At 29.0% G+C, this 24,613-nt stretch overlaps 1 protein-coding gene and 1 long non-coding RNA gene across 2 annotated transcripts in view; one reads left to right on the top strand and one right to left on the bottom strand.

Moving 5' to 3' along the window:
- The window catches only part of LOC148231936 (zwei Ig domain protein zig-8-like), a 97,670-nt gene that overhangs the window by 4,107 nt on the left and 68,950 nt on the right, over positions 1-24,613 (bottom strand). The window lies entirely within an intron of this gene.
- Positions 9,875-24,613, top strand: part of LOC148231934 (uncharacterized) — a 326,124-nt gene continuing 311,385 nt past the window's right edge. Inside the window, exon 1 of the long non-coding RNA XR_015810605.1 lies at positions 9,875-10,148. This is a non-coding gene — a long non-coding RNA (uncharacterized LOC148231934). The remainder of the gene's footprint in view (positions 10,149-24,613) is intronic.

Here is a 24,613-nt window from a genome sequence, read left to right as displayed (position 1 = left end):
GTGATTGTATCTGCCTTGTTAAACATATCTATGAATACACATATCATTATATTTATATTTATTATAGATCTGTAAATAATTTCTTTAAATTCTTTATTCTTATAGGCTAAAAGAATATTATAGATTTAATTTTTTTACTTTATTGTATTGATTTAAAGTTAAATAGTTACAAAATAATTATTAATTTGTAAATTAAACATAACATAACGATCAACCAGTTCAATCATATAAATCAGCAAATGACAATTGAGAACTTATTGTATGTTGTTTTTTTTGCACTGGAAGATCAATATATATATTTTATATATTATACATAGGCAAGGTAAAACCATAGCTTTTAAAATGTTTGATTACTTCAAGCAAGGTAAATGTATGTACACGTATACCATATTCATACGAATTTGTCTAAAAAAATGTTTTCAAAGGATTTTATCAACAAAATTTGGAAATATTTTTCCGCTATTTCAATATAAGTTTTTTTACTAAATTCAGTACATATTGAAAATTTTGTATTGACCTTGATGTATTTTTTGAAGAAGAAAAAACTTTTTGATAAAATCTATTGCAAGACTTCCATAAGTCGATTTCGTGCCGCTTATAACTTCGCCTTTATATAATATTATTTTACACACCAAGCTCAATTTTATTACAACCTAGACTCGTACTCTTATACAAGGTGATTCAAAGGTAAATTAATATATTCTAAAATAAATATAATAGTTAAATATAAGCATTTTTTTTTATTACTTGAAAATATAATTTAATGATGGACTGTAAATCGTTAAAACATTTTTATTAGAAATAATATAATATATTTTACAATAAGTTGCAAAATTTTGACGTATAATTTAAATATGCAAATTTTACCTCAATAGTATAATTTCATATATATCCGAGAGTGCCTAAATACATCTAGCCCTTCTGAATTATACCGATTCGAATAAGCGTATGGCGTTATGGATACCTCAAAGTTATTTACATGAAATTTACATAATATAATCAATTTTTAAAAGTTTCTCCCTGCCACATATTTCGTCGATGAATCGCACAAATCGCTAAATCTATCCCAGGGGTACTCTGGAAAGTATCTTGTGCCCGGACCAAAGTTGCTCGGATATTATTATTAGGTCCACACAAATTTGTTGACCTTGAATCCGCAAAATGTTCAAGGGAATTGCGATTGTTGTTTGGCAACTCGAAAAAATAGAAATAATAAGCTAAACGAAAGACAAATAAAAAGTTGCCGGTAAATGGACCGAGATATAAATATAAAAACGTGATTTCATAAAATTTCATCACAAAATAAATATATTCTTAAAATACATCGAATTTTTTTTAATGTTTTAATGATAATAAAATTAATAAATATATGATGTGTATATATTCAAAAAATAATTTCATTAAAAAAGTTTAATAATTTAAAAAAATCTATAGCTACTTGAAATTCTTATTTTTTTATCACAAATTTTGACATCATAAATTGTCTGACTTTCATAATTTATTTCACAATGCATTAAGGCTTTTATACAAAAAATATTTATTTTAGGCTTTATTATAGTTTTTTTAATTTTTAAAATTTATTAATTTTTCAATTATAAAAAATATTTTAGGCTTTTATGCATATCACAATAAATTAAGGCTTTTATTTATTTATTATTTTATTTTATTAATTTATTTAGCTTAATAGCTAATCTTTACATCTAACAAATTTAGTAAACATATATAAAAATATATAAAAAATACATAACAGAAAGAAAAAATGAAAATATACAATAATAAAGTCTTAATATTATAATTTATTTCTATATGTACGAAGGTGTTTTTTTATTCCATTTATGAAACCCGTTATATTTTTGCTATTTCGGATTTCTCTTGGAAGACTATTATATAAATCAAAACCTCCGTACATAATTCCTCTAGCCGTACTCGTTTTCTTATACTTAATTTTCTTTAAATTTTCTCTATTTCTAGTATTATATTTATGTACATCTTTATTTCTTATTAAATACTTATTAAAATATTTTGGTAATATATTATTTTCTAACTTATATATAAATACTAAAACATTCATACTCAATATTTCTTGAACATTCAACCATTCTAATCTATCAATCATACTTTTACAATTAGTTAATCTATTTTTATTTAAAATTACTCTCATTGCCCTATTTTGTAATTTTTGCAACATTTGTTTATCTAATTTATTTAACATGTTTAATAGTGTTGCACAATAATTAAAATGGGGCAATATTATACTATTGTAAATTTTTTTTTTTTGTATTTATACTTAATATATTTCTTAATCTAGATAATAAACCTATTTTTCTACTAATTTTTTTTAATATGTAATTACAATGTTCTTTAAAATTTAATTTTGTATCAACAATTACTCCTAAATATTTTATATTATCCACTATTTCTATACTAGAGTTATTTATTACTATTTTGGTACTATTATCTAACACATTTTTATAATTAATAAACATACATTTAGTTTTATTCTCATTTAATTTAAGTACATTATTCTTTAACCATATTTCTAATATACTTATACAAAAAAAATACTTGACAATTTACATATGTACATACACATGTACAATATATAAGCATCTATACAGAAACTTTTTAACAGACATATTAAAAAAGTTTCATACAAAATGTTAAATCATACCATATAATATTTAAAAAATAAAAAAACAAATTTGGTGCACAACACCAAATATTTTTTCCAGCTCCTATCTATGACGATTTTTGTTTTTGGGAAGCTTGTTAAAAAATAAGATGCAAGAACGCTCATGCAAGAGGAGCGTTCTCAAGCGTTGACGTTCTGGCCGCGATGGGCAAGAATTAGGGACGCGATTGCAACCCTAAAGCTCATCGCCGAGCATTGATGGATTGTTGACACCACCCTTTAGCAACTTTGAAAATGGCTTTAATTAGTAGATGCCACGCCATATGTTTATTTAATATTTTTATTATTTTTATTTACACTGTATTTAATTATTTGACTGGTTTTCTGAAGTAAAAGTTTATAATTGGTTTTATTTAATTTTACAGATATATTTTATAGCATGCTTAAAAAAATGTTTATGGAGACTATGAGTCGTAGAGCAAACGCTATTTTTTTTTATTAATATATAATATCTCCCAAGCACTAAAGTAGTTGTATTGTATGCAATTGATATTGATTTCTATAACGATCCCTAATATAAATATATACTTTTTATAATTAAAAGCTCATTAAAAACTGCGTTTTAATTATTTAAAAAAGGGTCTCCAGAACTGTCAACGTTAATACTGTCGAGTGTTACATACAAAAACTATATAGAACGTCACATGTTTAGACGTCCGTTGACAAGGGTAAATTATAAATAAATTCATGTCCTCTGTAATATACGAAGGTCTAAATATTTATGCTCGAAACAGTCTGATCTCTGTATATACAAAGATTAATAAAATAAATCATTCAGTTTAATAAATGTATTTATAAACTTTTTTACGTATGGTATTTGCGTGTGAACTGAATTTTCGTACGTAGCGCGTTATATTATAATGTCGTATCATATTTACAGTTCATTAAGTCATTCTCGGCATTATGTGCGTGTTCATTTCGAGTCATTTAACATTTTATTGTTATACTAAATTCGCGATTTTATTAATACGAAAACACTTCCGTGACCCCGCAAAACCTCTGTAGCGCGTCCGTTTCTAAAAGAAAATAAAAAGAAACGGTTTTGGGTAATTAGCCTCGTTTTCCATATTTATCATTAAATAAATAATGAATTATTAATATAATACCAGAACATGGCGGATATAAATTATTATTCGGTTTTGTGATGCGGATGAATAATATGCAAACTTTTCATATTTCCATTACGTACGATAAAAAGGCAATACGGCCGTTATTTATGGCTGTGAGATAAAGCTCAATAATGGATTCTAAGCTACGAGATTCGCGTAAATTATTGTTCTAATTCATAATATATTTGTTCGAATGTGAGTTTGTAGAGCGTTAAATTTACCAGAGACCTTTGACACGCGAAGAAACCCCGTCGGTGTTATTTCACCAAGTTTAATTGTTGAACTTTAAGCCCGTCGAGCTTTTGTGCCTTTTGGAATTATTAACGTTGTAGTTTTATAATATTAGGTCTGAATTTTCATCGTTAGTGTTGATTCACAATAAATTTAAATATAATAAAACATTTAATCTCGTTAATCAAAGAATGTTTAAGATTTTAGGAGCAAATTTCTTCTAATAAATTCACTTGAGTCTTAAGCTGTTAAAGCTCTAACGTTAAATTTCAGATTATTAAATATTTTTGATAAAAAACCAAATAATCGTATAGCAACTTACCAAACATTCCCGTAAAAATAATTATAGCAATAGTCTATCTTCATCAAAATAAACATGATATTTATTTGTTAGTCCTTTACATTAATAATGAATACATACAATACAATTACATTAGTTTTTCGTTCAAAGCTCGATCTGTCACTCGTAAAACTCCGAGCGACCTTTAACCATTTCAACCCCCGTATAATGTTATATATTGTAGGTGTAATTAGCGTGTTCCGGGGCAACAAGGTTTTAACACGTTTCCAAAGTTATTTTTGAAGTTTGGCAACATTGCTACTAATTGGCCAGAACAATAAAGTTACTCGTCGTAATGACTGCTCTCCAACTCTCCATCCGGCGTAGGTGGTCGGTTCTTTTACGATACAATTTGCATGCAAATCGAATGTCCGCCAAAGAAGCGAATTGTTACGGGGTATCCTGAAATGGTTTATTACATATAATCTTATTTGCCAGGGGATAATCGCGAGTGCGACTGACTTAATTAGAGGGAGGAACCACCTCTACCGTCTCTCGTGGTAATACCCTTTTAGTCCTCTTTAGTCCCTGCGAGTGTAAAAACAGGGGACAATAATTTGTTTATTGTGCGTTCGGTAAGCTTTAACCGTGATATAGGTCCGGACGTGGATCGAGATTTACAGCCCCAGATATAATTCGATTACATCATATAATTAGTTGAAAAAAAACACGAGTACATATTTACAATATATTAAATTATTATAAAAGAGCAAATTTGTGTTATATGTTAAGTGAATATAAATTATCATTTAATAACAATCTCGTTAAAAAAATGTATGAAAGTGTAACACAGATGTGCTGTTTTTGCTATGAAAGTTATATTTGTAGCAAGCTTTAAATTAGATTACTGCACTTACGAGATGAACATTCTGCGTTGTGTATATTATTGTTATATAACATAATTACACGTTACATTTTGATTGTATAATGTCGTATTAAGTATACTGTTAATATTTTTTACTATTATTTAATTAATATTTTTTAAAAGATTAAAAAGTTGAAATTATATTGCAACGAGAAGAGCAAAATTAAATTATTTTATAATTTCTAAAATATTTTTCGCTATAAATAAATAAGACATACTACAACAATTACGTCATACAAAATATTTATACTAAAATAGTTAGGTATTAAAGTTAACATCAATATACACAAGACATAAATTATTTATTTAATAAATCAATATCTTAAAGTTGTAGGAAGTAATGATTTTATTTTCACAAAACAAAAAAACACTTGCTAAGTATTTTTTTATGTATCAATAAACTTATATTCTACATTAATAATTGTGTTACAAATACAAAATAATTATGTCGGATTTTAGATTTGAGCTGTACCAAATTTATGTTAAGAGAGAAGCGGCTGCAACTAGCTTTAAAGTTTGGACAAACTCAATATTTAAAAAAAATAATGTTGTTAGTGTGGTGGTTTGAGCGGTCTAGAGTATTTATATCTACGCGTGTAAGCTACTGTCATGACGCATTCATAAAACTTTTAAAGTCAAATGGTCAAATTTGTAATAAAAAAAAAAAAAAAATCTACATTATGAAAACATTATCAATTGCAAATATTTTTTTATTGTAATTTTTTATTTTTTTATATATTAAAATTTAAATATATATATAAATCTAAACATATGTATGTTTGGTAAAATATTTATAAAAAACTATTATGATTTTATCGTTGTTTTATGCTTATCAATTGAAAAATAATATTTTTTTTACAAATTGAATACTTTTTTTATTTTCTTTCCGACCTGTATGTACATTTACTTTATTGTTTATGTATCTTTTGTGTGTATATAAATTTTTCAACATACACAAGTTCTGTGAAGGGATTTCTGATTTTTTTTACTTGGCTGGTCGTATATGGGGCAATAAAAACTTTTTCTTTTTTGCGTTCCGCTGTCGCCTATGTATTATACGTAATACTATATATGTATACAATAAATGTGTGTACATTCACACATATCCATCGTTGTTCGTACAGTACGTGCGTATTTTCCAACAAGTGTTATTAAAACACAAGTCGAAGGCTATATACGTGACAGGAATTAATCGATAACTCTCCGTGGAAAGGAAACTGGATGTGGGGGTGTGACGGGCGGCAAATATTGACTGTCAGTTTTGAAGGGCGAACTTGGCGCTAATGAGCACATCTTGGAGCCCTTTGTCACTTTTACAACGTCCTTGTAACGGCTCATTTAATTTGTAAGGTGTGCTGAACGAAAGCGTTGACTAAATATTATAATAATGTATTATTATTATCATTGAACTTCGAAATTAGTAAAACAACGACTTGTCGCATTTTAAAGACGAACGTAATTTAAAATTATTACATTAATGGCTTTAAGTGCAATAACAGGACAATAATAGATTGCATAAAATTAATATTAATTTGTTTTGCTTTCACCATTATTTTGAATATGCTATGAAAATTTCACTTCTTCTAAATAACAAGTAAAACTGGAAAGCTGCATCGTCATTGAAATCAACTCTGCAAAACGTCTAAACATAATATTATTATTTAAATAAATTTTAGAAATACATTTAGGCATCTTCATTTTGAAATATACATACATATAAAAGCATTGCTATTGCTTTGCGATCATTTTACTATAACGAAGATGACTGTGCTTTTTTTATCAATTTATTTGTCTTACTGTTTTAAAATAAATATGCTTTTAAAATAATAATATTTTTCACATATAATAATATAAAAATTAATAATATATCAATATTTGCAAATAGGGATATTTATATTAAATGCTTACCATCAGGCAATTTAAATTGAGCAATTCGATAGTTTTACAACACAGTAAGTTCGCTAAATCAACTTAATGGTTTCAAATCGCCAATTTAGTCATTTAATCCATAATTACGTTGTTAAATATTAGTGAACCTATATTCCCTTACGTATCAATACCTCCATTCGATCCTAATTCATTTGTATTTAAACAGTGAGATTGGCAAATACACTATTGGTACCTATTATATTATGCTTATTGGCAAAACGTGGAATGTCTCGTATAATAAGGCATGACGTTGAACTGTTAATAATTGAGTGTGTATAATAACGATCGAATGCAATTAATATATGGGTCCTTTGACTATCCTGTGTGACTATATCAAATTTAAGTATAGATGTAATAAATTTATTAAAATTATTTTTGTGTAATTGAAAAGTAAATACCATTAGTATTTAAACTTAAAAAATAAGTAACATAGACCTGTGTAACCACAGGTGCAGAAATAATGGCGTCAAAGAAGACGACAGATTGAAAAGTTGCCAGTTATCGACTGCCTTTCTAAACCAGTGATTTCCAAAAAAATCGTTCTTGATTAGCTTTCAATAATTGCTTTGATCTCATTTCGTTATGAAAACATCTTTGTTATATTTTTTGGCGTAAAATATACATAATATTTACTTACGGGTTGTTATTTATATTAAATTATTACAATGTAAAAAGTAATTGGTGTCATATTAAAAAAGCGAATATTATACTTTTCACGTGTAAGTAGATAATGAAAATAAAATTTTGGCCGTTCAGAACTTTATGGGCATTTGGCCATATTCTGCAGTAATATATTAGTTATCGTAGTATTATTATTATTGTCTCTAAAATATAATAATATATAAGTGATATTTCGGTTGGATCACACCAGCCATCGTTGACGATGGCTGGTGTGATCTAGCCGAAATATCACGATAAAAACTTGATACGCAAACAACCTGATAATACCTCAATAACATACTGTTATTATAGCTCATAAATTACTACATAAATATTTTTTTGTTAATGATCTCGATAATAATCTATGGGATTAAAATATTATAAGACAAGGTGTATAATCAAAATTGTAATTTTATTATTAATTGCTTATATTTACTTCCAGACACAAAGGAAACTTGGTTAATATTGTATTTTAACGAATAATTTCAATCTAAATAATGTCTTATAAATATGAGCTATTGTTTTGTTATTAATATATATTTAAACTCAAAATTAATCTTAAAAAACGTAAAATGTCTACCAAGGTGAATTAATTAAATAATACATTTTAAGCACTGTTCATGTTGAATACTTGTAGTCTAGCCTCATACCTTTATCGTTTTTTTAAATTGGTCTTAAAAGTATAGCAATAAATATTATTTATGTTATTTTATATGCCCAAAAATACATATTTTTGTAAACAGATTAATTATAATATCTAGATTTTTACTTTAAACGTAACATAACATTTTTATTAGTGATAACATAAAATCTCGAAAACAATATATATGCATGATCTACCGATTGTGTTTTTTATAGTTTGTGGTTAAAAAAATTATTAATTTTATTTTGTTAAAATGTCGTAAAATAGAAAGTATATGAAAATTTTTTACTTTTTATATTTTTTTGCTTTTGCATTATACATATTTATTGATGAACAGCTAAATATTTGTAGCTATGGAATACATAAAACAAGTAATAATGCTATAAAAAATGCTATGTATATTTTTTTGATAACGTCACAAATGAGCGCGGACAAATAAGCGCTGCGTCATAAGAGCGTATACCAAAGTAGCGCTGTAACAAAATAGCGTACGTCAAATGCGCAGACAGTCATAAGAGCGCTTTTCAAAAAAGAGCGCGTTATAAGAGCGCAAAAATACTTGAAGAAAAGCAAGTAATGAATATTTTGGGAATTAGGTATAAAACATATTATATAAGTAAATTGTGAGAAATTTACAAAATTAGTATTTTATGTGCCTGAGCGACTATTAAAATAATTATTCAAAATTTATATTGCGCTTGTCTTCGCCATTCACGAAAAAGTGTAGTAGTCTAAAATAAATGAAATAAAAAGACTGACGGGCCATGTACCTGCCCTAAAACTGTATGCATTCATTGCAAGTCAAGTCGATAAATATTTGTCAATTTAATGAAACATTACAAATCAAATTTAACGATAAATTCGAAATAAGCGTTTCACTTTAGTACAAAATATATATTTATATCATATGTATGGGGATAGGGAGCCATATTACATAATAATTAATAAATAATAATGTTTGCATTGACTAATCATTTTAATCGTCATTACGCTCTGGCACATTATCAATATGTAATAAAAAAATTTTTTTTTCACATATAAATTTAGCACATATAAATTAGATTTCAATAATATTTTTCATATAAATAAAGTTGAAATCATCGACATTATACTTTTAGAAGGTCAACAAGTCAACAACAAAGGTGACCTTCGTGTCACTCTCGCATTAAAATAAATCGAACGAGTGATAGATATTCTAAAAATAAACAATTAACTTGCATTAAAATAATTCGAATTGAAGATAAATATTTTAAAACAAGACAAATTGTCAATCTTTGATAAAATATATTTTTTTTGTAATGTGAGATGCACGACATTTGAATCCTTATGGTTTATTATGCACGAATCATAACCTTGAACTAGTTCGAACTTGTTTATGCATCTCGAAATATTTAAAAAAAATATCAGTAGCTATATGACAATGGTCATTAACGGTCGTGTTACATTTTTGTCGAATAAGTGTTTTTATAATAATATCCCTTTCGATGTTTTTAATTATAAAGTGATAGTGTAATTCAGTGTATGTGTTAGAATTAAGCAGTGTATAAAAAAAATTAGTGTAGTGTATATAATAGTGTTTATTGCATCGGCGCGGCGCGTGGCGCGTGGCGCTAGCGTCGTTGCAGACGCCGCGCCGATGTCCTCCTCCCCCCGCACGACCCGTCACGCCGAAGGACAAGGTAATGTCTTTGGAATTTTCTGTGTCTTTCGAATATATACTAGTTAACCCTTTGTGCTCGTAAGTCGACAATGTATCGACATCCGAGTGTATTTCAATTTACGTCGACAAAACTTGAAATGCATTTATTGGCTTTGCGTACGAACTAATTGTGTCAATTTAAATTTATTAAAGGTAAAAAAAGTTGTGGTAAACACATTTTAGTAATACAATTATATATAAGATTCAATTTTTAACTTATGCAAATAACTCAATACGAGTGTAAGTTTATTGTAAAATTTTTCATCGGAACATGGCCGGACCGAGCGGTCTTAAGACCGTGATGCATAACCCGATACTTGACAATTATTGGTCGTAAACTGATTTTTTCCTTCAAATGGTATCTATATTTTTATGATATGGGATAAAACGGGATCATATGCTCTAATTGTGCATAATTGTTACTTAATATTGTGTGTCTGTTATGAAATAAAACGATTAGAAAATTTAGTAAGACGGAAAAAAAGAGCCAGATGCAAGCACTATTAAAATGAGCGATTGACAAGTATCGACCTGGGTATCGACATTTTTAGCGTTAGCATTTTAACTCAAATAATAATGTTAGTCTACACCAGGTCTCGGCAACCTTTTTTGGCTGCGGGGCAAAATAATTAAAATGTGACTATTCGGGTCAGTGAATATTTTTGGTCCTAACAACCATATATGCGGTCTAGTCGTAGCACGTAATCTGACACATGCACATGTATTTATAAAATCGAAATTCTATTTGATAACTCAAATGTGTCACATTTTCAAGCTAGTAAATTATTAAATTATGTAAAACAGAATTAGTAATCTGTGTTTTAATTATTTATAAATACATATATTGATTTACTTATAGAAATTATCCGATATAATAATAGATGTTTAAGGAAGTGACGATAAGTTTGATATTAACCGTGTTATTATTACTGTGACAGTAATAGTAGTAGGAATGATATCTAACCACTTAAAACAAGATAGATTATGCCAATATTTGATCTAATTATAATCTTAAATAATATGACAATTGGTATGGTGCGCCAAGTAAATATTGTTAACCAAATATAATACCTCTGCACCAAGAGATCCATTTACTGTCCAGATACCCAGAGACCCGAAACTATAGAATAATATATTGATTTATAAAAACACTAATCAATTTACTAAGAGAGATTAGCTTAATAGTTTATTATTATTATTTATAATCTAATAAAAATATTGTTTCTAAAACAAATTTATATATGGTCTCCTTTTAAAATTGCAAAATTGTCCTAAGATTTTTTAAATATAATTAAAATTAAAATTTTTAATTTGATTTATTTTATACACTTTCTGGATTGATTGATTCTGCAAGGGCATTTAGTACATCATGGGAAATCAAATTTCTCATATGTATTTAATGCGATTCAACGATCTGAACGAATGTTCAACATCAGCTTTAGATATGTTCATGCTAAGACTATTTCTACAAATTTTAAATCTTGTGCAAATTTCAAGTTTTAGAATAATTTTTTAATGTAATCATGTAACTGTTTTAATAAATTCCTAAGTATTTTGGTATGTCCAAATATGGTTCTAATTTCAAATATCATTAGGGAATAACAGTATTTTCATATTTCCAAGGTATCGGGTTTTGTAATAAGAAATTACATTTTTTATCTTCCTAAAGTATTCATTACTTAATTTTTGCGCTCTTATCACGTGTCCTCTTTTGTCAAGCGCTCATATGATTGTATGCGCATTTTGACGTGCGCTATTTTGTATAGCGCTACTTTGGTAAACGGTCTTATAACGCAGCGCTTATAATGCAGCGCTCATATGACGGCGCTTATTTGACGCACGCTCTTTTGACCGGCCGCCATTATTTTTATATCATGCTGACATATTTTATTTATTACTGTCAATAATCTTTCGCAAGAGTGTCTAGGTTTTTAGTTATATGTACTTTTTACTATTTTTCGTAGTTTTTTATAAAATAAAATTTCACTATTTGCATATCAGACGTACCTATAAACGATTGTAATGCCTGAACTTCACCCTCCGAAAGTAGGCAATGGTTGGCCAAGGACGGAGAATATAATGTGTTAATTCGGAGTTACTTCGGTCGAGCTCGGTTCTCCCCGCTCTAAAATCTCTCGGAAGTTCTCCGAGGTTACCGCGTACGAGAGGTAAAGTGGGGGTAATTAAGGTCGACGTGGCCAGCTTCGAGCGCCTCCGAAAATTTTCGACGAACGGATCGAAATCAAGAGATTGAAGGCGGAGCTGATTTTCGAGCGCGAGCGGTGAGATACTTCCCCTTTCGCTCTCTCGCGTGTTAAGAGACGAGAGTGAGAGAGATAATGATATGATTTTTCGCAAACTGAAATAGAACGAGTATCTCGGTTCAATTTCAATATGGGCGTAGGCGTTCTTCACGATCGCTGCACTGTTTGGTATTTGCCCAATCTGGACGGCAAAAATTATTTCTCCACTTTAGTTGATTCCATAAGTGCTCTTAGTAAAATATATAATTTTATAAGTGTTAAAAAATACATTATAGAAAATAAACTTTTTTTTTAAAAAAAAAATGAACTTGAAAAAAATTAACATTTTTTTTATTTTTCATGAAATAATTCATGCAATTTTATTTTAAAAAGTATTTAAAGTATTTCTTTAATTGTAGGCCCGAGGAAAAGGAATTCCGTGTTAAACGGTCGTGCGTAGCGTAAAAAAAAATTTCGCCGCGTAGCGTAAAAAAAAATTGTATATGTCACAAATTTGCTGTTTTTTTATTAAGAAAAAGTATTTGACTAGGTATTTTATCATAATCGGTATTGTTTTTTTTAAATATGTGTATATTTGGTGATTCTAAACAAATTTTTATTTTATTTTATTAGTACGCGATCCACAATTTGACGTTTACTGATTTTACCACGGTAACCATATTATTAAAAAATTACAATCATTACAAAACTGTATTTTAAATTTGACGTTAACATTTCTTTAATTGTAGGCCCGAGGAAGAGGAATTTCGTGTTGAACGGTCGTGCGAATTTCGCCGCGTAGCGTAAAAAAAAAATTTTATATGTCACAAATTTGCTGTTTTTTATTAAGAAAAAGTATTTGACTAGCATTTTATCATACTCGGTATCATTTTTTTTTTATGTGTATATTTGGTGATTATAAACAATTTTTTATTTTATTTTATTAGTACGCGATCCACAATTTGACGTTTACTGATTTTACCACAGTAACCATATTATTAAAAAATTACAATCATTACAAAACTGTATTTTAAATTTGACGTTAACACGTTACTTATTTAAAAAGTTATAATGGTTTAAAAGGTTTAGGTCCTAACTTTCGCGACTAAGCCCCGTCCCATTTTTAAGAATAATGCATTTTTAAGGTATGCAATGTGTTAAAAACCGCAAAAATCCGCAGTCAATTTTACATGTATCATAAAGAGAGTGACCTAAGCTATATATTGTATATACAATCTCAATTCAGCAAATTGATTTTCCATACTTTTCCTTAAAAAATAATAGAAATTATTCATTAGTTGCATACTTGAACGTTTCCTGTTTATTATTTATTAGTGACAGTGAAGCCTCAATTCAACATAAAATGTCTTATTTACTAACATTGATCTATTCCGGTACATTGCAATCATCCACCATCTCCTTTTTCTTCATTTGGTTTTATTTTTTTTTGTGTTTAAAACACGCACATAGTTATAATACGCGAGAGCACAGAGCAGTGACAGCTGATTCCCGGCTGTGCGGACGCTATTCGGAAGACGGCAACCTTGACCGACTTAAGTCGAACTTCGACTAGGACAACTTCCAGAGAGTGAAGTGCAGGCATAACAATAACAATATTTACAACATATAAAAAAAAACTATAAAATAACATACAAATGATGGTTAAAGAAGAAAAATGTATAAAATACAATTACAATACATTGTAAAATATTTTTGTTGAAATGAAATGATTTTTATTGACTGGTTTGCCACTTTCAAACCTTCCTTTTCCAATGCTTACACAATAACTTTTTATGTTCTAACGATAAAAATCGATTATAAATAATTGTTGCTGGTCATTTCGTTTTGCAGATATATTTCCACAACATCGATTGCGTCGATTTTAATCTACCTCTTTGTAGTTGTGGTTCTGATAGGTTGGAAAGGTCAGGTCAGACGAAGGCCGGATATCAGTTGCCTTTCGTAGTCGATTGGGGAGGGGTCTGAACCTTAATTTTTTTCGATTTTAATGGTCGTTAGAATAACCTCTAAATTAAATCAAATTGTGCAGGTGGTTGAAGCCCCCCACATAACCAATTACACGACTGAAATAATATATAAACCGAGCTATTTTATCGTTATGGCAAAAATATTGTCGTACCCTGTTATTTAGTACATAAATTATTATATACTGAATATCACTGTTGTGACATAATATAGCGTTTTTTAATTAAATTAAAAAATTGTTAAAAATAAGATAGCTTATATTTTGTTGAAAATGTGCAATGAAAGCTCCATTAACGACTTTACGGCCGTGCCAATAGCGTCTGGTCAGTTCGTTCTCACGTCACCGGTCACAATTTACTTGCTCCGGAACACACGTTCCATATAAAGTCTCCCACACACATATAATAAACGTTCGTACTACGTTATATAATGTCTATAGCAAACGGGGGGCAATCATACAGGGACGGGAAGCGAATAAAACGCGCTTCGTTTTGCGCGCTTCGTTTTACGGTGTTTTTTTTTAGTGCGCGAATAAACAAGGTGATTTTTAGGCGGAGAGCTCCGATCGTAAAGTGGGTCAATAAAAATGATGCGCGAATTGTGTGATCGTAAAACTGGTTAACCGGCATACGTGGCCGGCGCCCCGCGATTACGACAATTATTGGACGTAACGCGGGGTCGACCGTTACTGTTAACCGAACCGCTTTAACCGTTTTTACCGATCGTTGTGAAGTTTTATTTTTCACCTCTCGCAATATCCACGTAGCCAGAAATCGAGGGGTAAGTGCTATGTGTTAACTAACTGGCTCATAAGTTCAAATCGCGTGTTATAAATTTATTTATACAGCGCAGAAATAAGAACGGAATGTAACATAACTTTTTTATGTGCATATGTTTCTATTTTGCAGTAATTGGTGACATCGTTATTCATTGTGCAGATTAATCTATAAAAATAATGCATCATCTCAACGATGTATAATTCAAATAATACTGAGGGAAAATTAGGTAATAATAATTATTACAAATATACATAAATATATAAACATATACAGCCATTTCCATCATTATGAATTTGCTCAATATATTTCAGAAGGTTATTTAAAAAATTATTTTGATATTAAACAAATGATATTTCCTACTATATAAATATAATAGGTTCTCGTTTTATTGTTTTGTCTAAAATTAAGTGGTGTTTTTGTTTTATAATCTTTTTATTATTAATGTATTTTAGGTATTACTTGAACATTTCTCAAATACTAAAAACCTGATTTAAGTATACATCAAAGAACGAATTAAATTTGATTGTATTTGTAATAACAGCATTAGACCAACATTAATAATTTTTTTATTACATCACGCTAAATTATTCACACTTTTTACACTCTTTTTTAAAACTAGGATGTTAAAGAACGCAAATGCTAATTCGATCATACTTTCGGAGTCCCTTAAAACGCACTGAATGACGTCTTCAGAGCTGGATAGTGAAGTGTCTGTATTGTCTGTTGAACGTAAGGCAACCAATCACATATAATGTTAATAATAAAGTGTTAGTAAAGGTTAAAAAGCTCCACATGAACCGTGACCTTACAAAAAATAGTAAAAAAATATTGGAATGGGATCGGCGATACCAACTAGACTCTTGAAAATTGAGAAAATCGATTTGTAAGAAAAAGTTAAGAAGTACATATTGTATAAAATTAAACAGTGGTTATTTATTTTTAAGGGTAAATTAAAATTTAATATTTTTATCTTCTTAAATATTTTTTGACTAATCAGCCTTATTTTTGCTTTAGTAATAGAATAACTACATTTATGTACAGATAAACAGAAACCGTTTCGCGTGAGAATCGGCAGATTGTAAGAATGTATGGTGGCTTTCACAGAGTTACGCTATAAAATTTGCTTTTCGGCTGACTTAAATCTGGTTTTTTAATAATCCAAAAAGGTTTTTTATCTTTATCTTTTTCTAAATATAAAAAAATGTATAGTAATAGCAACAGTTGTTATAATAGAAGTCATATGTTTTAGTAAATTATATATGGTTCACCATTTTTTGAGCTCTTCTAAATTTAAATTATCGTGAATAATTTAATTTATATTTTTAAATATTGCAAAAATATATACAATATACTATATTTCTCAAAACTCCATATCTAAAGACTCACTAAATTCACTAAAAATGTTAACTAGCTACTATCATTGAAGGCATATAAAATGTTATGTAATCCAAAATTTACACTTTGGATACATCGGATTTAAACTAAACTCTTATATCCAACACGAATACCTCTCGCATATGGCACCCCGCGATTACGACGATTATCGGACGTAACACCGGGAGCCAACCGAGTATCGACGGTCGTTACAGTTAACCGAACCGCTTAACCGTTTTTGCGCTCGTTGTAGATTTTTATTTTTATTTCTCAACGATTTTAGACTCGGTTTTTGAACGGCCATAAAGGCTTCTTTGCAGCAATTTGAGTCGAATGTTGCGGCCGTTTTTCGCAACAATAACAATTAGGCGCATTGATCACGTATAATACGAAGTACGGAGAATAGTAATAGTAAAAAAAGAATTTCACGTTTGACGCGCGAGAACGTAAAATTTAACCGTGTGCATAATTTCGAATGAGTGTACTATAAAGAAAGTGTTTTTGTAGCTTCTGCTTGTAAAGTACTAAATTCTTTATGTAACATTTTTACGACATGATCAATACTAGTACAGTGAAAATAAAAAAAGACATTTAACTTTATTAGATCCGACTAATTTAAAATAATTATTCATCTCAAAATTAAAGAAGCAAATTTATGGTGACTAAGTCAAACGACATTTTTATATAAAACTCTTCGTTGCTAAAAAAAACCTTTTTTTGCTTTTCAAAAGACCTGTTTCAGCATCAACCCTCGGGATTTAGATCTTAAGATAACTTATATATCGCACCTCTAGGGATCTGATAATCTCATTAGGCTATAAGTTTTTATTTGCAGATATAATATTAATCAATCAAACCAAAATAATAAATTAATCAATTAACTTATTGGTAATAGTTATACAATAGTTTTAATCAAAGAATTATCCATTAACTATTTATATATATTTCATAGGATAATAATGATTAATATACAAGTTAAATAAAAGTTGTTTACTGTATAATTAGTCACGCAACTCTAAAATATTCTAAACCCACTTAAAGCGTACAAATTTTTCGTGATCCTTCGCATAAATCGTCAAACTATATGAATTTTCTCTTTAAATATTGCATTTATATGACAGGGCACGCCGCAAAGTTAATGATAAACGATCTCACATATATACTCGTACCATATAAGTGTATCGAGAGCGAAAAATAGAGAGAGAGGAGCGAATAAACAAATTCGGCGTCAAACACACCGTAAATCCTGACGAGCCAAGATTAAGTTTCGGCATCCGGAAAGAGAGAAAAGTGCGTAACCCAGTTAACCCACCTACGACACCCATACCCTTGCTATCTCTAACCCCATGCACGGCTTGGCGGTGTTTGGAAGTTTTAGTATGTGAGGTCGGCTATTTCGTCTACGAACTGTTTAGTGGGTCCTAGTAATCCCGGCGCCGTTAGCTCGTTGAAGCATTATGCAATGCGACCTTCTAAGGGACGCTGCCGAATTTATATGGAGATTAGGATGGCTGCCTTCCGTAGTCAATAAGCTGACGTGTACGTTCTCAAAGTGAACCTATGAAGCTATGTATCCGTAGGGTGTCTCGAGACACAACGTACTAACATGCATGCAAGGAAAGCTTAAATAAGTTGATACGATGGAAAATTTCAGTCAATTTGGGGTGTGTAGGGTTGAGTAGATAAAAAATGTTTTTTTGCTACTTTCTATCTATAAATATGTATGTATGTACATATAAATTTGTTGAATATATTGTACATCATACGGAAGACGTAAAATTTTACTGTGCGTTGAAAACGAATCATGATTATGTAAGTCTCAGAGTTTTAGTGCACAAGGAGAAAACTTATGAGAAGACGTACTAACATACAAATATCCATAAATACATTTATTTTAATAAATCAATATTCCGTTAAATTAAGCAAATAATAAATTTTAAATTAAAAATTAGTGCTATATAAAGTTTTTTCTTATAAAATTGTTTTCTTACAAAAAGTTTTACAACTATTCGTTAAGCAAATTCCAATTATACTTTTTATTTTAAGCGTTTTCATTGTTATAATATTATTAGGCTTTCGAATTCATTATTATACAATTTGTAATTTAGAAAACATACTAAAACACGCAGTACTGTATTCATCAAAAAGTTCATAGGCAAATGTATGTAAAATGCTGACAGGTATTCTAAACTTCTATTGTTTTACTTAAAAAATATTTAAAAAATAAATAATATTTTAAACATTCTTAACTTCTTCTGTGGTTGTTTCGTGAATGCTATGGATGTCAAGAAGCTCTTCGTAAACATAATTGTTTTTATTTACTCCTCAAATGAAGTGATTTAAATAATATCAAAAACATCCTTATACTCACATTTTGACGTAAAATTCCCGCGGTATCCGATATAATACTATAGAACTACTGATTGAGTATAACATTGATACTATCATATTCGCCAAAATCTATTTTAAACCACACATTAACCTTTACATTCCCAACTGCCTGTTTCTGGAAATACCATCTATCAAGACCTAACGGAGGCGTAACGAAATTTGTAAATAAATCAATAGTGCATAAACACCAACACAATTAACCTAGAAACTGTCGAGATGCAAATTAAACATAAACATAGTATAATAATACTTGTCACATGTTATAGTTCCCCAAATGTTAATTGATTTTGGTCATAAAAATTCTGTGATTTTAACTTGAGATCTCAACGCTAGGCACATGCATTGGAATTGTTCCAGCGTGAATTTTTTAACTTCTTAAACAACACTTTTCATATTCACCAACACATTACCCTACCAATTAAATGACACTGTAAATTTCAGATATTGCATTAATTAAGAGTAATGCGTAGATCTCAGATATGCAATGCATTAAGGCTATGTAATTTAACCACGTTTCTGTGTATTTTTACACTGAAAGGTGAGGTCGAGGCTATATAGGAAATTGTATTTAACAATAAAAATGCTGATTGGAAGGTTTTCAAGAGTATTGTCGATAGTCGTATAGTGGTTAAGCGTAAGAGTTATCCCCCAATGGATACTAAAACAATCGATGATTATTTAAAAAACGTAATCGAACAAGCTAAAATATCATCGGTACCCACAGGTAAAATATCATTTGGCACAAAATGTCAAAGCACATATTGCTTTAAGGCTAAAGACGACATATTAATAGTTCCAAATCTTTAGTAAAATGTTCTCAAATTATTATTATTGTTAGATATGATTATTTAACTTTTTTTAATTAGAACTACCAACGTTTGATTTTATATTTTTTATCAAATTGTAGCTAATAACAAATTTTAAACATAAGAACGGTTATAACCTAGTAGCGTGTATGTATATTATATATAAATAGTATGTTAGAAAATTTATTTATATTATTGAAATAACTTGACTCATCCGGAGCCACAGAAAATCAGTCTTGGCTTTTTTTCAGTAAGTTTAAATGGTATATTTTATATATTATCTTCTACTCTTTGAGCCACAGCGTTTGCTGATATACTGATGTTATTAAATAAATTGGCTTTTTCTAGATCCGTTTTTTTTGCTACTGCAACCACGCAATGAATAATTTATTCCCCGTGATGGTTTTTCTATGTTTCGCTCTTAAATGTACCACGAGAAAACTAGAACCATTTGCTGCTTCTTGTTTAATAGTAACTTTTGTATAGCATAATTGCTACGATTTCAATCCGCACTTCAAAGACTATTTTTTTCTGACCTTAAACATTCTGTTTCATATTGTATTATTTAAGAAGGGCTATCGTTTCATTACCGATTGAATACATTGCTCTATTTTCTGACTCAATCACTTAATAATTATAACTATATTTTTCTATACATGTATATTATTTAAAAAAAATAATAAGCAATTTTAAAACAACTGTATATATATACAATATTTTACATTGAAATAAGAAAATGTATTTTATGGTAAATTTACACTTGAACGAAATATGGATTAGTAAGTACGTATATATAATAAATTTATAAGTAGAAAACTGTCTAATAATGATTATATCTCAGACTATGATTAAACATTTCTATTATATAAAATATGAAGTAATAATTTTGATCGGATTATTTTATATAACAATCTCAAATAAAAATATTTAAACCACACACGCTTTTGTGATATCTGATTGAAATATATTATTAAAATTGTTAAGTCATTATAAAAGTATACTTGAGTATATTTTTATTAAATTTTTATCATTAGCAATATTTATTATCAGTATTTTTACACAGTACAATTGACTTTGAAGAAATTTAAAGCGTCGTTGTCGACAATTTCCCCGCCGTAGGAATCCGTTTCCATTGTGTAACCGTAAAAATTGCGGAAATATTAAATATTTTAATTTTTTGCGGCATTAGGTCCGGTGTGGGGATCCGTTCCGGAAACTTTTATAGGCTTCCGACAGTTATTAGTATGCGGTGTGGACGACCAACCTTTGTGGCTTATAAAACGAGTGTACGCGTGGTGAAATTTCATAAACTCCCCAAGATTTCGATCTCGATTTTAATTAAAATCGGAATATATTATTCACAAACAACCGCTATAAGGCTTCCCCACCCGCTCATATAAAAAGGATACCAATGTCGTATACGAGTTACGTGAACGCTTTAGGATCGGAGTCGAGTTAAATTAACACAGTAAATAACGCATGCGGTTTAAGTTACGAAATTAATTGCATTAATTAATAATGTTTTATAAGTGCTAATATTCAATCTGATAAAATAATTAATTTGTTATCAATTCGCTATATACAAATGACCTATTATTGGGTCATTCGATAAACCAATCTTTATACTCACGCAACATGAAATTGTTCACCTTATCAACTCGATACGCTTATATTTTATCAATATGTTAGCGTGACCTAGCTTTTTCTTATATATTATATAATTGTGAAACTAATTTTTGGCAATAAATTAATATCTAAGGTATCTTATTTATTTTTAAATATCAATCAATAAACTCATCCACTTTGCAATATTATACCTCATTAGGCTAAATTAACATTATAGGAAAATTTAAAGCACGTGCTTTGCTTTGAACTTTAACCGACATAAGCATGAATGAAAGGGATAAATAAAAAGCCTGGCTAGAGATGATAATGCATCAAATTCTGTATTTTTTTGTAGCATTAATAGTTCATGAGGAGTCGACTTTTTCATTTTGTTTGTGGTGCTCTTGATGTGTCAGTGAAAAAGCTCGAAATAAGCTTACCTTTCATCCTTTTTTGTTTTTTATAGCATTAACAGTTCGCGAGATCTTTTAAAAGTAACTCTTTTGTTACTATTTAAGCAGCTAACGTGTAAAGGTTTTTTTTACTTTAGAACATACGTAAATAAAAAGGTCTAAAAAGCCATTTACTTAGAATTTAATATTTTGTATATAGAATTACAAGTTTATAAAATATATTTTATACAACATCAATATTCTTTTTTTAATATCTCTTACTTAATATTTAATTTTGAATGTATCTTGATTTATTTTATAATAAAAATGTTATTGTTTTCTAGAAAAAAAAAATATAACGAGAAAATATTTTTAGCAATTTAAGTACATAAACTTTTATTTTTTACTTTGAAAAATATACTTATTTAATAGAGTAAAAAGCTCGTCCTCTTTTTTCAATTTTTCGTTGTAAATTGACAGGCATTATATCAATGCGTTACGACGGGATAAATCTATATAAACTGGATAAGTCAATCAGATATAATGAATACCCACAAGTAAATATTAATACCGCCAGACAGTTTAGTCTGTGAATCGGTGACAAGCATATAATCTATTATAAACTATTATGTGTATTATAAATTATTAGCAATAGATATCACTTTGCAGCTGGGGCTAAATTTTAAAAATAGCGCATGCTTAAAAATAAAAGTTTGTTGATAAAAAAGTCTATTGGTGTCGCTCGAACCCGTGGTCTCTGTGTTACCAGTCAAGAGCGTACAGTCTACGCTATTACGATTTATAAGTATTTGAAAGGCAAAACTGTGTTTACGATTTTCTTACCTATTAAAATATAATATTATCATCTTTGCGTTGGTAATCTAAGAACTAAATTTATAATCAGATAAGAAAAAACAGTTCTGCATAAAATTTCGCATTTTATAAAAATGTTTTGGAGATCGTTTTTTTAATAATCAAAAGAGGTTTTATATCTTTAACTTTTTCGAAATATGAAAAATGTAAAGTAGCAACAGCTGTTATTGAAAATTTACTTTACGATTCGGGTATAAATACGAAAGCCACAAATTTATTTGTAATTCAATACTATAATCAATCGAAGTAGATCGATCCGTTTATTTCCTCTGATTATTCGCGTTTATTAAAACAAATCATTATCTTATTGAAGTTTTTTTTTTAACGTTGCTTATTAATTATATATAGATATACAATATTAAAAGTACATATAATTTTCTATACATATATCAAAATTTTCGGAAAATACGAGAAGTTTTAAAAATACTTCCAAAAAGCATTTGACAATTTTTTTTTATGAGCTACCTCTTTGAAAGTGAAGCATCTTTAGTTTTTTAGAACTGTCTTGATACATTTTTTATAATTACTTAAGTCGCCACCGTCAATATGTGAGCTAAAGCAATCGTAACTCGGATGAATATTTCACTTATTATGGAGTGTCACAGGGATCCAATCTGGGTCCTCTACTTTTTTGTTCTTTATGAACTACATACAGGCAGAAATCCATAACTATACTATTTAATAAATACTGATGACCTGGAAGTGTTTTAAAGTAGTTATACAAATTCATTGCATTCTCGGAGGAACATCTGCTTAATAAAGCATTTAAAGTTGTTAATAGGTGGTGTCGACAATCCCTTAATGCTTAGTGACTATCGGTTGCGAGCTTTTTTTAAAGACTGGAAGGTCGCGATCGCGTTTTTAATTTTTGTTTGTTGCGGCTAGGACATCAGCGCTTGAGAATGCTTTTCTTGCATGAGTCATCCAGCTTCTCAACGAGCTTGCCAAACACAATGATATTTTTGGCGATAGCCAAGTGGATCTGGGAAAAAATATGTGGAATGGTGCTCATGTTTTAGTTGTACAACATAAATGTTTCCTCCTATTTTAAATGTTCATTATTGTTTGTATAATAATCTTTAATGACGCGGAATTCTAAATCTAAAAATATATATTATATATTAGAATTTATAGATATTGTTATTAAAAAATGCTAATTATTATCGCTAGATATTTTAGACTTCGGTAAGGGTATATTGACATATTTTATATATGCTATAATTATGTAAAATATTCAAGTTTAATAATAAAAATAATATTTTAAAATTTAATAATAATTCTACTTCACAGTATTTGCATTAATTATATAAAATATATATTGTATTTATGATACAAGATATAATATTAAATTTAATGATTTCAGACTCCGAAGAGATGATCGCAATAGCGAACTGCGTTAATAAGAATGGTAATGGCGCTCCTTTATATTCCTGAAATTAATTTAGTCCAATGTTTCGAGAGAAACGATAATAATATTTCAGTAACTCGCTCGTAGGTATACTCTTATATCTAAAATATACTAATACATAAACGCAAATTCAATAAGAATTTTCGTAAATAAATTATACCATAATAACACACGATCAAGATAACGATAATTTACTTTCAATATATTCAATCGAGTTCGCTTTTCCAGTCAGTGATTTTTGGATAATTTTAAAATTTGACCCGCAAGGGTGGTTCACCTCCTTTTGGCCGCCCGAATTCAATGTAGCAACTAAAAAGAAACCGCCCTACGCCCTACACGACATAACAAAAAACCTTTTTAGTCTTTTTTATCTTTATGCTTTTATCGTCTCATCCCTTACGAGAACAGTGTCACAATGCGAGCGTTCCCATTGTGCGTACTTATAACTTCAGTCGGCGCTAAAGAAAATATTATCCGAAGCAATAAATATCGCGTTGCTACTGAAAAACATACTAATATATACAAAAAATGAGAACAAACGCTTTTATATGCATGTATATAATTTTTTGAGTTTTGTATTTTTATACT

This window comes from Plectrocnemia conspersa, unplaced genomic scaffold (genome assembly GCF_051122295.1).
Source record: "Plectrocnemia conspersa isolate PC_06_02 unplaced genomic scaffold, ASM5112229v1 ptg000009l, whole genome shotgun sequence".
NCBI lineage: Eukaryota > Metazoa > Arthropoda > Insecta > Trichoptera > Polycentropodidae > Plectrocnemia > Plectrocnemia conspersa.
Note: the sequence above shows the minus strand (reverse complement) of the source record. Positions and strands in the feature narration are given on the sequence as shown.